Below are 13,583 nucleotides of genomic sequence, written 5' to 3' on the forward strand. Positions count from 1 at the left end.
TCCAAAATGAACCTACGGATCTTCCCAGCCCAAACTTGTTCCCCCAGACCTCCAGCTCACACCTGACACCTCACTCAGAGCCCTGCTCTCCCCTGCGGAGGGTGCCACCTCCCGCACAGCTGTTTTGACCATAAGTCTAGGAGTCCCTCCTAGTTACTCCTTTCCTCACCCCTCCTCTCACATCCAGTCCATTCACACGTGTGTCTATTGTTCTTCCCATACACATTTCAAATTCTTTCTCTTCTCATCACTCCATAGCTTCGCCTCTGTCATCTTGTCAGTAGATGCTTCCTGCCAGGTCTTCTTAGATCTATTCGTGCCCCATCAACCATTCTCCACCAATAGGGCTACTTTGTTACAACTAAATCAGATCATGGAATGTCCCTCCTTAGAGCCCACCATGAATTTCCGTTGTGCCTAGGGGTCAGCTCAGACTCTAGGATAGCCTCCTAGGCTTCCATGACCCCCAGATTATACCCTCCTCTCCAGCTTCCTGTTTTCCTTCATCTCCCCAGTGCGCCAAACCCTGATCCGTGTCTCGATTGTACCAAGCTTCAAATCCTTTGCACTGCTTTCCACGTGACTGAAACGCTTTTCCTTCTGCTCCTCGGAGGTCTGGCTTTTCCTTCAGATTTTACTTTTCATGTTAGCATGAAGTAACTCCTATCCCCGTCATTCTCATATTAGTGCCTGCTCTTTCTTCTTAGCATGTATGACTATCCATAACAATCTGGTGTATCTATTTACTTTTTGTCTTCTCTTTTTATTTTTTTGGCTTTTTTTTTTTGAGACAGAGTCTCACTTTGTCACCCTCTGAAGAGCACTGTGGCATCATAGCTCACAGCAACCTCAAACTCTTAGGCTCAAGCGATTCTCTTGCCTCAGCCTCCTAGGTAGCTGGAACTACAGGTGCCTGCCACACTCTGGACAATGTTTTAGAGACTGGGACTCGCTCTTGCTCAGGCAATCTACCTGCCTAGGCCTCCCAGAGGGCTAGGATTAGAGGCATGAGCCACTGCACCCAGCACTGTCTTCTTCTCTTGATAGTAAATTCTAGAAGACAGGGGCCACATAGTTTTATTCAACTTTGAACCCTCAGTGACTGGAGAAGCAGTACCTGGCGCAGAGCAAGGCATCAAAAATGACTGCCGGGGCTTTCATTCCCAGTCGAGATGCAAGAACATCTCACTCTTTCTGCCCAGACAACCAAAATACGGGCAAAAATCGGTGAAACAACAGTTCGAAGACACTAGACTTCAGATTATGAAGGACAGTGGGCTTGAGGTGAAAACAAACAAGGTGAGCCTTACCCATGATTGCCCAGCCTTACTAACTAGAGAGTTTTCTGGACCTGGTGCAGGGACAGAGAACCCCACAGACGCCCTGGGTGGAGGGGACACAGCTAAGAATCAGGGGGAGATAAAGGCAGAAAATATCCCTGTAGACGAGAGAAGTGCCCTGAGAGAGGAGGCCCGAGTGGTCCCCTGAGCAAACCAGGCAGCATAGGCGGTGAGAATCCGCTCAAGGCCAGCAGCAGAACTGACACAAAGCGTGTGAGGGAGCGGTGTCACCCTCACACACGGGGACACTACAAAGCAATTGAGGACCTTCTGGAGGGCATCGGACAACTCCCTTAGTTTGGGTGATGGTTTCCAGGTACATACATGTGTCAAAACTTAGCAAATTGTATACATGTATTTTGAATAAGAGCAGTTTATTGTGTGTCAAATTTACCTCAATAAAACCATTTTTAAAATATTCACTTAATAAACGAACCCAGCAGTAGTCAACTGCAGAGCCTGATTTAAGAGTATTACCACGACCCCAGTGCCTCAGGATTTTCACATATTAGATATTAAAGAATTCATAAAGGTAACAATGCTAAGATTCAGCTTTAGCAAGCATAAATTTGGGAGGTGGGTAAATGAATAAATTGTCCATCACAAACAAGGCCTCTGGTAGAAATAGGAAGTAGAATAATCCCAAAATTAAAAGACATGAGCACTCAGCCAATAATGAGGAAATCCTGAACATAGACAAGACCAGAACTAGGGAAGTTGGCCACAAGAAGGCTTCATTTATCCACGGAAGAGTGGGCAGAGCAACAGCCTGTTCCTTGGGGCAAAAGAAATAGAGGCTGACTGTCAATGCATGCACACAACCAGCTTGTTTCCAGATGACATGTGCATGCCCTTCTCCAGGTAGCAAGCTGGATCCTCAGCCAAGAAAATGTCACTGGGCCAATTGAGCCACCTGGCAGTGCCACAACCACCAGCACAAAAGTCCAAAGGTTTAACATTCTTCTTAAGTGGGGAGTAATTGGGGCTTTGCCATTCGAATATTTTTGCAGAACTGTTAAGTCTGCTTATCTGTACTTTCAGCCGCAGTCAGAACAGATTGTAACACAGCACTCTCACAACCTGAAAAATCTTCATTCAAGACATAAAAGATTTTCAAAGCCAAACAGTTTATACATTCTTTTAAAGGACACATAAAATATTTACCCAAAAAAATGACCTTGTGTTTAAGCCACACAGAAAGTCTGGACAAATTTCATAAAAATGGATCTCATACTGATAACAGTGCGATGAAATTATAAATCAACTCAGAAAGAGAATTCCAAGCTTCCACAAATTTAGAAACCTAAAAACACTCTTTTTATTTAATTGGTTATATAAGAAATCAAAATAGCAACTTTAGTTCTAAAATATTTAGACCAAATGACAGTGAAAGCACTAAATACCAGAATTGGGTGATGTAGCCAAAGTGGTATTTGGAGGAATGTTTATAACCATGTAAATTCATTTATTAGAATTCCAGATATTAAAATTGGGGAGAAATGAACTCAACCCTCAACTGAAGAACTCAGAAAAAGAACAAAAAAACAGAACCAAAGACCATTAAGAAAAAAATAAAAATAGAAATTGATTAAATAAAAAAGTACTAAAATTGATCCACAAAGCCACAAACTGGGTCTTTTTAAAAAAGTAAAATAGACAAATATCCAGCAAGTTTTATTCAGAAAAACAAAGGGAGAAGTCACAAGTAAATAGCATTAGCAATAAAAAGGAAAACATAACAATGGGCATTGAAATGATCTAAAAATCAAAGGGAATTATAATGGATAACTTTATGTGCTATTAAATTTCAAATCCTAGATGAAATGCATAGTTTCCCAGATACACACACAGACACACACACACACACATATATATATCTCTGGGAAACTGTGCATAATATTATTTCATATACATATATATATATGCCCTTTGTCAGTAACTATTCTAAATGGAGTGTGTCAATTAAATTCCATGATGAACCACGAAAAACCTGAATAGCCAAGGCAATCATGAGTAAAAAGAACAAAGTGATATCACACTACTTGATTTCAAATTATACTATATATATAATATACTATATTATATATATATATATTATACTATATTATAAAGCTATAACAATGGTACTGACCAAAAAAATGGAACAGAATAGAGAGCCCAGAACTGAACTCACACATGTATGATTAACTAATTTTCAACGAAGTTGCCAAGAATGCACAATGAGAAAAGGTTAATCGCTCAAATAAATGGTGTTGGGAAAACCAGGTGGCCACATGCAGAAGAATAAAATTTGTCCCGTATCTCACACCATATGCAAAAATCAACTGAAAATTGATTAAAGACTTAAACATAAGACCAGAAACTATAACACTATGAGAAGAAAACAAAGGGAAAACTACCTGACATTGGTCTGGGCAATGAATGTTTTTAATTTGATTCCAAAAGTACAAAAATAGACAAATGTGATTATATCAAACTAAAAAGCTTCTGCACAACAAAGGAAACAATTAACAGTGTACAGAGAACCTACAGATTGAGAGAAATTATTTGCAAGCCACATATCCAATCAGGAGTTAATATCTATATTAAGAAAAAACATTTAACAGAACTTTCTCACAAAAAAAAAATACAAAATGGCCAACAGATATATGAAAAAGAGTTCAACACTGCTAAACATTAGGAAAATGCAAATTAAAACTATAAGGAGCCATCATTTCACTTCTGTCAGAATGGCTATTATAAAAAGAAAAAAGATAACAAGAGTTAGCAAGGATGTGGAGAAAAGGGAACACTTGTGCATGTTTGGTAGGACTGGAAATAAGCACAACCATTACAGAAAACTGTATGGAGGTTTTTCCTGAGGTTTTTCCTTAAAAACATAAAAGTAGAATTAACATATGATCCAGCAATTCCACTTCTGGATATTTACCCAGAAAACTTGAAATCAGTTTGTCAAGAGATGTCTGTGCTCCCATGTCCATTATAGCACTGTTCATAGTAGCCAAGTTACAGAGTCAACTTCAGCCTCCATCAGCACATGAACGGATAAAGAAAATATGGCATATGTGCACAATGGAATACTATTCGATATTCAAAAAGGAGGAAATTCTGTCATTCGTGACAGCATGGATGGAACTGGAGAACACCGTGCTAAGTGAAAGACAGATGTGGCATGCTCTCACTTCTGTGTGGAATCTCAATGATTGGACTCACAGAAGCAGAGAGTAGGATGCTGGTCACAGAGGCTGGGGGCCAGGAGCAGATGGGGAAATGATGTTCAAAGGGGACAAAATCTCACTTGGGCGGGAGAAACATGGAGCTTTTTGAGATCTATTGCATGTTGTGGTGAATACAGTTGAAATAGAGTACAGCTTGAGACTGTCTCAAAAAATAAATAAATAAGAGTATTGTACATATCAAAATTGCTAATACTAAATTTAAAAATGTGGGCAGCACCTGTGGCTCAAGGAGTAGGGCACCAGCCCCATAAACCAGAGGTGGCGGGTTCAAATCCAGCCCAGGCCAAAAAAAAAAAGAAAAAGAAAGAAAAAAACTGTAAAAAAATAAAAAATAATTAATTAATTAATTTCAAAATGTTTCTCACCACCAAAAAAAGTGAAAAATTTGAGGTGGTGCCTATGTTAACTAGCTTGATTTAATTATTCCACCTTGTATTCATAAGTCATGACATCACTTTGTATCCTATAAATACAGTTGACTCTTGGACAACACAGGTTTGAACTGCAAGAGTCCAGTTACATGAGGATTTCCTTTTACCTGTCACCTCTGAGAAACAAGACCAACCCCTCCTGTCTCTCCTCCTCCTCAGACTCCTCAACATGAAGATGGTGAGGAGCAAAACATTTATGATGACCATTTCCACATAATGAATAGTAAATATATTGCCTCTTCCTTCTGATTTTCATAGTAACATTTTCTTTCCCCTAGCTTACTTTACTGTTAGAATACTGTATATAATATTTATATCATACAAAATACAGGCTAATAGACTACTGTCATCAGTGAGGCTTCCAATCAATAGTAGGCTATTGGTAGTTAAGTTCTGGGAAGTCAAAAGTTATATGCAATTTCTTTTACCACACCAGGGTGTGGAGGTTCAACAGTCGATTGCATAGATAACTATAAACTGTCAATTTTCTTTCTTTTTTTTTTCTTGCAGTTTCTGGCCAGGGCTAGGTTTGAACCCTCCACCTCTGGCATATGGGGCCGGCACCCTACTCCTTTGAGCCATAGGCGCCACTCCTAAACTGTCAATTCTCAATTATAAATAAATAAATTCCATGATGACTCCAAAAGATAAGGATTATGTTGTCAATTTTGTAGATGAGTAATTGAAACTTAGAGAGGTTATCTGTTACTTGGCCAAGGTCACAGGTAGTAGCAGCACACCTGAGATCTACTTGCCCTCAGGGCCTGTACTGTGTGCCTCCTTTATAACATGGAAATAAAGGTGTTCATCCTACATCTCAGAGGTTCTGAGCCTCAAATGAGAAAATGTATGTTTAAAAAGTTATATAAACTGGCAAGAACTGTACAAATGAAGAGCGCGGTTGTTAAATTTTAAACCCTAGAAGAAATGTTTATCAAATGAAGCACAAGAAAAATATCAGAAACCAATGTCTATAAATGAAATTCCAGCAGTAGTCAAAGATCTGCCACCACAGAAAAAAGAAAAGAAGAAGTGAGTTTTCCCAAATATTTAAACAATACATCCCCTAACTGGACTAGGAGATCCATGCCTTACTGGAGTTGATACTGTCATGGTGCCTGACACGGTGACTGAGCTGTAAAGAGGATGCACTTTCGTTTCTGCTCTCATCTCTGTACAACTCTGTCTGTACAACTCTGTCAGGACATACCATAACTGTCCTGGTAACTAAAGTCAACAAGCAATCTACCCTCTATTTGGGCTACAGTGCCAAGGCCCAATATCCTTCCCTTTTGAGAAACCTCCTTTGTCGAGTATCTAAAATCTTTGAAAAGAGTCCTTTAGGGCGGCTCCTATGGCTCAGTTGGTAGGGCATCCACCCTATATACCAAGAGGGTGGCGGGTTTGAACCCAGCCCCTGCCAAACTGCAACAAAAAATAGCCAGGCCTTGTGGCAGGTGCCTGTGGTTCCAGCTACTCGGGAGTCTGAGGCAAAAGAATCACCTAAGTCCAGGAGTTGTAGGTTGCTGTGAGCTGTGACACCACAGCATTCTACCAAGGGTGACAAAGTAAGACTCTGTCTTTAAAAAAACAAACAAAAAAAAAGAAAGAAAAGAGTCCTCTAAAGATGAGTGTATAATAAAGAGTCCTTATCTATCATTGTAAAATAAATTACCCCCAAACTTAACAACTTAAAACCACAGATACTCACGAGCTCGCTATTTCAGGGATACAGGAGTGGCTCGGGATGTCTCAGGAGGCTGCAGTCAAGATATCAGCCAGGGCTGCAACAGCTGATGGCTTGAATGGGGCTGGAAATCTGCCTCTGTTATCCACTCACATTGCTCTGTTTCCTGCTGGCTTTTGGCATACTTCCAGAGAATACACCTGCTCAGGTAACCTCTCAGTTTAGCAACTGGGATTCTCCTAAAGTAAATGATCTAAAAGGGAGCAAGAAGGAAGCCATAACAGATTTTATAACCTCATTTGGTGATCACACGCCATCATTTCCTTTTCCTTCTATTGTTAAAGAGAGTCACTAAGTTCAGCCTTCACTCAAAGGAATTAAGATCCACCTGTTGAAAGGAGTGTTAATGTCTTTATGAACACGTATTAGTCCATAATATTTCAGGTCCCTTTTACTATTTCTGTGCATCCCTTGCTCAGCTTTGCTTGCTTCTGCTCCCTAAAGAATGCCCTTCAACTGCCTCAGGGGAGCTGCCAAGCTTGCGTTTGCAGAGAGAAAAATGTGCTTGGAGTTTACTCCCTACCCCATCCCCTTAGACAGTAACGAGTGCTGCAGGTTTGTGAAAACTGGTCCCTTGACTCAACCACTTGTGCATCTGGGGCTTCAGCCTGAGCTTTTCCTGAAATCTCACCATGCTCGGCTTCTTCCCCTCTCTTGTCCTGCTTCCTCTTCTCTCTCTGGGGGTCCCTCCACTCTCTCCCCAGATCCCTCCTTTCCTAAACCACTTACACAGCATAGTGATTGCACTATAGCCGCTCAGTTACATTTCTCAGAATTCCCTTCCCCATATGGTTCTGAATTAGGATTAGCCTCAGGAGAATTTGGCACTGGTTGCAGTGGGGAAACACAAAGCATCACTCATACACATGCTGAGGTTGGGTGAGGGGCAGGCAGTATTGCCATTCACCCATGTGGTTATTGGTCCCCGGCTCATCTATTTGGCCAGGGGTGATAGCCAGGCCCAAAGCTCTTCCAGCTCCTGCTGACTCCCCTTCAGCCTCCCCACCTCCTTTACATCCCACCATTCAGCATCTCTGCTCCCTGGTACAATTGTTTCACTCCATGATGAGAGACACCAGCTTCCCCCACAGGACAACCCCATATCATCTAAGTTGGAGGCACACAGGTGGTTATAAACTAGTGTAGGTTCCAGTTCATCCCTTAGGCTCCACTTTTTCTTCTTTCCCCCATGAACTGTTCAACCCTCTCCCAAGACTATGTTTGGGGGTCACAACCTTCTAATCCCTTATTCCATAGTATTCTTTGTGGATCTGCTCCTCAGAGTGAACCCTGGCTGATATTCACAGGAACCCTTATCTCAGGATCTGCTTCTGGGGAATCATGGGCTTCATGATTTACCAAAGACATACAACTAGTCAAGGCAATGCTGGCCCTCAGCCCAATGTACATGACTAAAAGCCATATTCTGTCCCCCAGAGCACACCACCAACTTTTGATGCTGAACTACACCAAGTCCATGAATTAAGAGGGACTTTTGGGTCACATTCACCTACTGCATATTGGCAGAATTCCTCCAGATGTGTAAAAATTATATTTAGTACTTAAATCCCTTACATTTAGCACTCCCAGCCTGATGGCAGCAGTATGAGGGGGTTACCATTGCAGGAGGAAACTTCAAGGCAGAAACTGGCTAATTCTCAGCACAGGTGCTCTTGTCAAATACCAGTAGCTGGTCTGAAGTTTAAATAGAGTGTCTCTGGCTCTTCCTACACCAGCAGGTGTTTCTCACTCCTAGTGCCTAAAATGTATATGCCTTCTAAAGGCTCTAAAAATAGGTATCTCTCATATTTCTCTATAGGAACAGTCAGAAACAAACAACATTTGGAAAGCTGGATACATCTTATATGAAGATGTTCCACTTTTACAAGAATCTTGCTAAATCTAATGTATGAGCATAGCTATCACTTTTCTGGTGCTGATATACTTAAAATTCACTGTTCCTGAGAAGGCAGGAAGAGGCAGGAAATTGTGAATAACTGTGCTTTTCTTGAGAGAGCTTCACTAAACAAATTTGTAAATATCCAAATTGCTTTATGTTCTTGAAACTCTAAATGTTATGGATTAGGATGAAAATATCAAACTTTATGTAGAATATTAGAAAAACTTCAAATAAATTTTCATTTTTCTAATTTGATAAAGTATTACTACCAAAAGGAGGCCATTTTATATCAATATTTCCCATCTATATACATTTCTAATAATCTCTCTTGACACCTAGAGTTTCTTCTCATTAAATCAAAATAAGTACTAAAGGGTAGTAAGTTATTTTGAATTTTTTTTCCAGAACTTCAAAAAACACAGAGAACATTTTTCTTTATAGTGCTGTATAATTTAGGATCTAGAATCCACTGTCATAAACTATCACAGCTTATTATTTATAAGCAATATTTTGGTGGAATAACTAATTAAATGATGCGAATATTTGCTTCCTTAAAATTATGATTCATATTTGAGACATATAAGAAGATACTAAAGCAAAAGGAAAGAGAATATTACCTTCAAGAGTCAGAAAAAAGCATAACTGGGTGGGGGGGCAGAGCAAGATGGGAGACCAGAAGGATTGTTCAGCTGAGCTCTTCTAGAATAACTGGGGAAAAAGACAGAACCCAGCCATACCTCTTACAAGGACCTTAACCAGCAAAGGGAGCACAGCAAGGAGGTGGTGAGCTGGATACAGTGTATGATCCAGAGCGGTGGAAATCTGATGAATTAGGCTAGTGATTGCAACTAGCTGGGATTGGCTGGCCCCCGCACAGAGATACAGGACAGGAGGAAGCTTTTCCGGAATTTTCAGTTGTTGAAGGAAGCTGCACATGGAGTGGAAAGCTTGGAAGAGTGGGCACAACAGTATGCAGCAACCAGACTTGAATGCCAGTTGGAGTGGACTTGCCATAAGTTTGGTGGCTGGTAAGGCAGCCATACCGAGATGGTCTCAGACCAGGGGGCAGCTATTGTGGGAAGGTCTTAGCTGGGGCCTAAAGCATGGTTGTCATAATTCTGCCTCCCGGAATCAGAACTCCACTCTCAGGACAGGATGAGGGACTCCTGCACCGCACAGGAACTGGTGTCAGGGGATAGTGTAAGATCTGCCCTTGAAGGATTCTTGTGAGCTTTAAGATCCCAAGCCACCATCTGAATGCTGAGTAAATAATCAGACAATCACCAAAGTCAACTAAGTCAGGAATAGGGACCATAGAGATTGCTAGTTGTGCCATCTCCGAAAAAACACAGTGCCACATGGCGTCCTGGCAACATATTACAACACATTGTCATCAACAGCAAGGACCTCTGTTGGAAACAAAGGAAGCAGTGAGAACAAAGAAGGAGAAAAAGGAGGTGAACAAGAAGAAAGAACACACAAGGAGGTGAACAAGAAGAAAGAACACATGAAGAGGAGCAAACAGAGAAATTCAGGCAATGTGAAAAACCAAAACAGAGGAAGGGACCATGGGACCATGAGGCAGCTACTGCAGAAGACTCCACCTATAAAGAATTAATGGACATGACAGAAAGGGTATTTAAAATATGGATGATAAAGACAATGAAAGGAATGGACAAGAAAATGGAAAGACAGAACCAAAAGTCAGACAAGAGGTATGTAGAATATAGAAAGGATATGGCAGAGCTTAAGGAAATGAAGGAGACAAGCACGGAATATAAGGATGTAGTAGAAAGTATCAAAAATATGTTAGACCATGGAGAAGAAAGAACCTCAGAGCTAGAGGATAAAATTTTGAGTTAACCCAGATAGTTAAAGATGCAGAAAAGAAGAGAGAGAGAAAGTAGAACAGGCGCTTAGAGAACCATGAGACATCATGAAACCCTATATGAATGATATGGTTTGCTGAAGGAGAAGATTGTCCCAGAGGAATGGAAGCCCTACTGGAGACCATCATAAATGAAAACTTCCCAAGTTTTACTAAATACCCCAACAAACTCCTTTCAGGTGGATATCGAACCCTGGGTCATCTCAAATCAAACAAAGCCTCTCCAAGGCACATTGTAATGAACCTTTCCAAAGTCAAGATGAAATAAAAAATTCTGCAAGCACCAAGGAGTAAGCACCAAATGACCTATAGAGGCAGAGCTATTAGAATTACAGAAGACTTCAAAGCCAGAAGAGCATGGTCATCCAACTTCAACATTCTTAAACAAAACAATTTTCAACCCAGAATTCTGTATCCTACTAAACTAAGCTTCAAAATTGATGGAGAAATCAAATCTTTTGTGGCTATACAAGTACTGAGGAAATACTTAGACCTATTCTCAACACTGACCACCACAATGGACCACCAGCAAAGTAAACACCCAGAAGCTAAAGGTCAAACTGAGCTTCCACAATGGGACAAAGGATAAAACTACACAATGGACTTTCACCAAATAAGATGAACAGAACTCTACCACACCTATCAATTCTCTTAATAAATGTCAATGGACTGAATTCACCACTGAAGAGGCACAGGCTGAAAAAAAGCACAAGCTGGCTGATTGCATAAAAAAGCACAGCCAGGACACAAATCAAGACTCATGGTTAAGAGTCAGAAAACAGTATTACAAGCAAATGGAAAACAGAAGAAAGGTGGGGTTGCAATCTTATTTTGAGATACAAGCAGATATAGAGCAACTAAAGTTAAGAAAGATAAAGATGGACATTCTATTCTAGTCAAAGGAACAATTCAACAGGAAGACATTTCAATTTTAAATATTTATACACCCAACTTAAATGCTCCCAGATTTATGAAACAAACTTCAATGGGTCTGAGCAATATGATATCCCACAACACATGATCGTCTGGGACTCTAACACTCCTCTGACAGAACTGGACAGATCCTCTAAACAGAAACTAAATAAAGATACAAAGGATTCAAAAGTGACCCTAGAACAAATGTAATTAATAGACATATACAGGGGGTTGGTGGCTCATGCCTGTAATCCTAGTACTCTGGGAGGCCAAGGCAGGGGGATTTCTTGAGCTCACATGTTTGAGACCAGCCTGAGCAAGACTGAGGCCCCATCTCTACTAAAAATAGAAAAACTGAGGCAAGAGGATTACTTGAGCCCGAATTGGAGGTTGCTGTAAGCTGTGATGCCACAGCACTCTACTCAGGGCAACAGCTTGACACTTTGTCTCAAGAAAAAAAAAATAGACATATACAGAACACACCATCCCAAAGCTAAGGAACATACACTTTTCTCATCAGTCCATGGTACATACTCCAAAATCAACCACATCCTAGGATACAAATCAAACCTCAGCAAAATTAAAAGAATAGATATTACACCTTGTATCTTCTCAGACTACAAGGCAATAAAGGTGGAACCCAATTCCACAAAAACATTCATCCCCATACAAAGACTTGGAAATTAAACAACCTTATGCTGAATAACAGTTGGTTTCAGGAAGAGATAAAAGAGGAAATTGTTAAATTCCTGGAACATAACAACAATGAAGACACAAGTTACCAAAACCTTTGGGATACAGGAAAAGCAGTCTTACAAGGGAAATTTATCACATTAGATACCTACATTCGAAACAGAGAAAGAGCACATCAACAAACACATGAACCATCTTATGGGAATTGGAAAAAAAAGAACAATCTAATCCCAAACCCAGCAGAAGAAAAGAAATAACCAAAATTATATCAGAAATTGATTAATTTGAAAATAAAAGAATCATTTAGAAAACTAATGAAACAAAAAGTTGATTTTTTGAAAAAGTAAATAAAATTGATAAACCACTGGCCAAGTTAATTAGAAACAGAAAAGTAAAATCTCTAATAACCTCAATCAGAAATGACAAATGGGAAATAACAACAAATTCCATAAGAGATACAAGAGATCATCTCTGACTACTATAAGAAACTGTGCCCAGAAATTTGACAATGTGAAGGAAATGGATCAATACATGGAATCACACCCTCTCCCTAGACTTAGTCAAGAAGAAATAAATGTCTTGAACAGACCAATTTCTGGAACTAAGATCAAAGAAACAGTAAATAATCTCCCAACAAAAAAAGCCATGGTCCAGATGGCTTCACACCAGAATTTTATCAAACCTTCAAAGAAAAGCTTATACCCATACTCCAGAAATTATTCCAAAACTTTGAGAAGGAAGGAATCTTCCCCAACATGTTCTACAAAGCAAACATCACCCTAATACCAAAACCAGGAAAAGACCCAACTAAAAAAGAGAATTGGGCAGCGCCTGTGGCTCAAGGAAGTAGGGCACCGGCCTCATATGCCGGAGGTGGCGCGTTCAAACCCAGCCCTGGCCAAAAACTGCAAAAAATAAAAATAAAAATAAAAAGGAGAATTTCAGATCAATTTTACCAATAAATATAGATGCAAAAATTCTCAATAAAATCCAAGCCAATAGATTACAGCTACACATTTTAAAAAGTCATTCAATTCAGCCTTAAAGAAAGATGGAGACTATACCTCTTTCTTGTTTACATGGATGGAGCTGGAAAATATTCTTCTTAGCAAGGTATCTCAAGAATGGAAGAAAAAGTACCCAATGTATGCATCCCTAATATGAAACTAATTTATAGCTTTCATAGCTTTCATATGAAAGCTATAACCCAATCTCAGCACAAGAATATGGGGAAAGGGAATATGTTGCATAGTCCACTACTATTCAACATAGTGCTGGAAGTTCTAGCTAATACAAAGGAGGGGAGAAGGGAGGATGGGGTAGGGAAAGTAATTAGTGGGTCCACACCTACAGTGCATCTTAGAAGGTGAAATTTACTAAATGTAGAATATAAAAGTCTGAACACAATAACTAAGAAAATGCTATGAAGG

Source organism: Nycticebus coucang, chromosome 12, assembly GCF_027406575.1.
Source record: "Nycticebus coucang isolate mNycCou1 chromosome 12, mNycCou1.pri, whole genome shotgun sequence".
Lineage (NCBI taxonomy): Eukaryota > Metazoa > Chordata > Mammalia > Primates > Lorisidae > Nycticebus > Nycticebus coucang.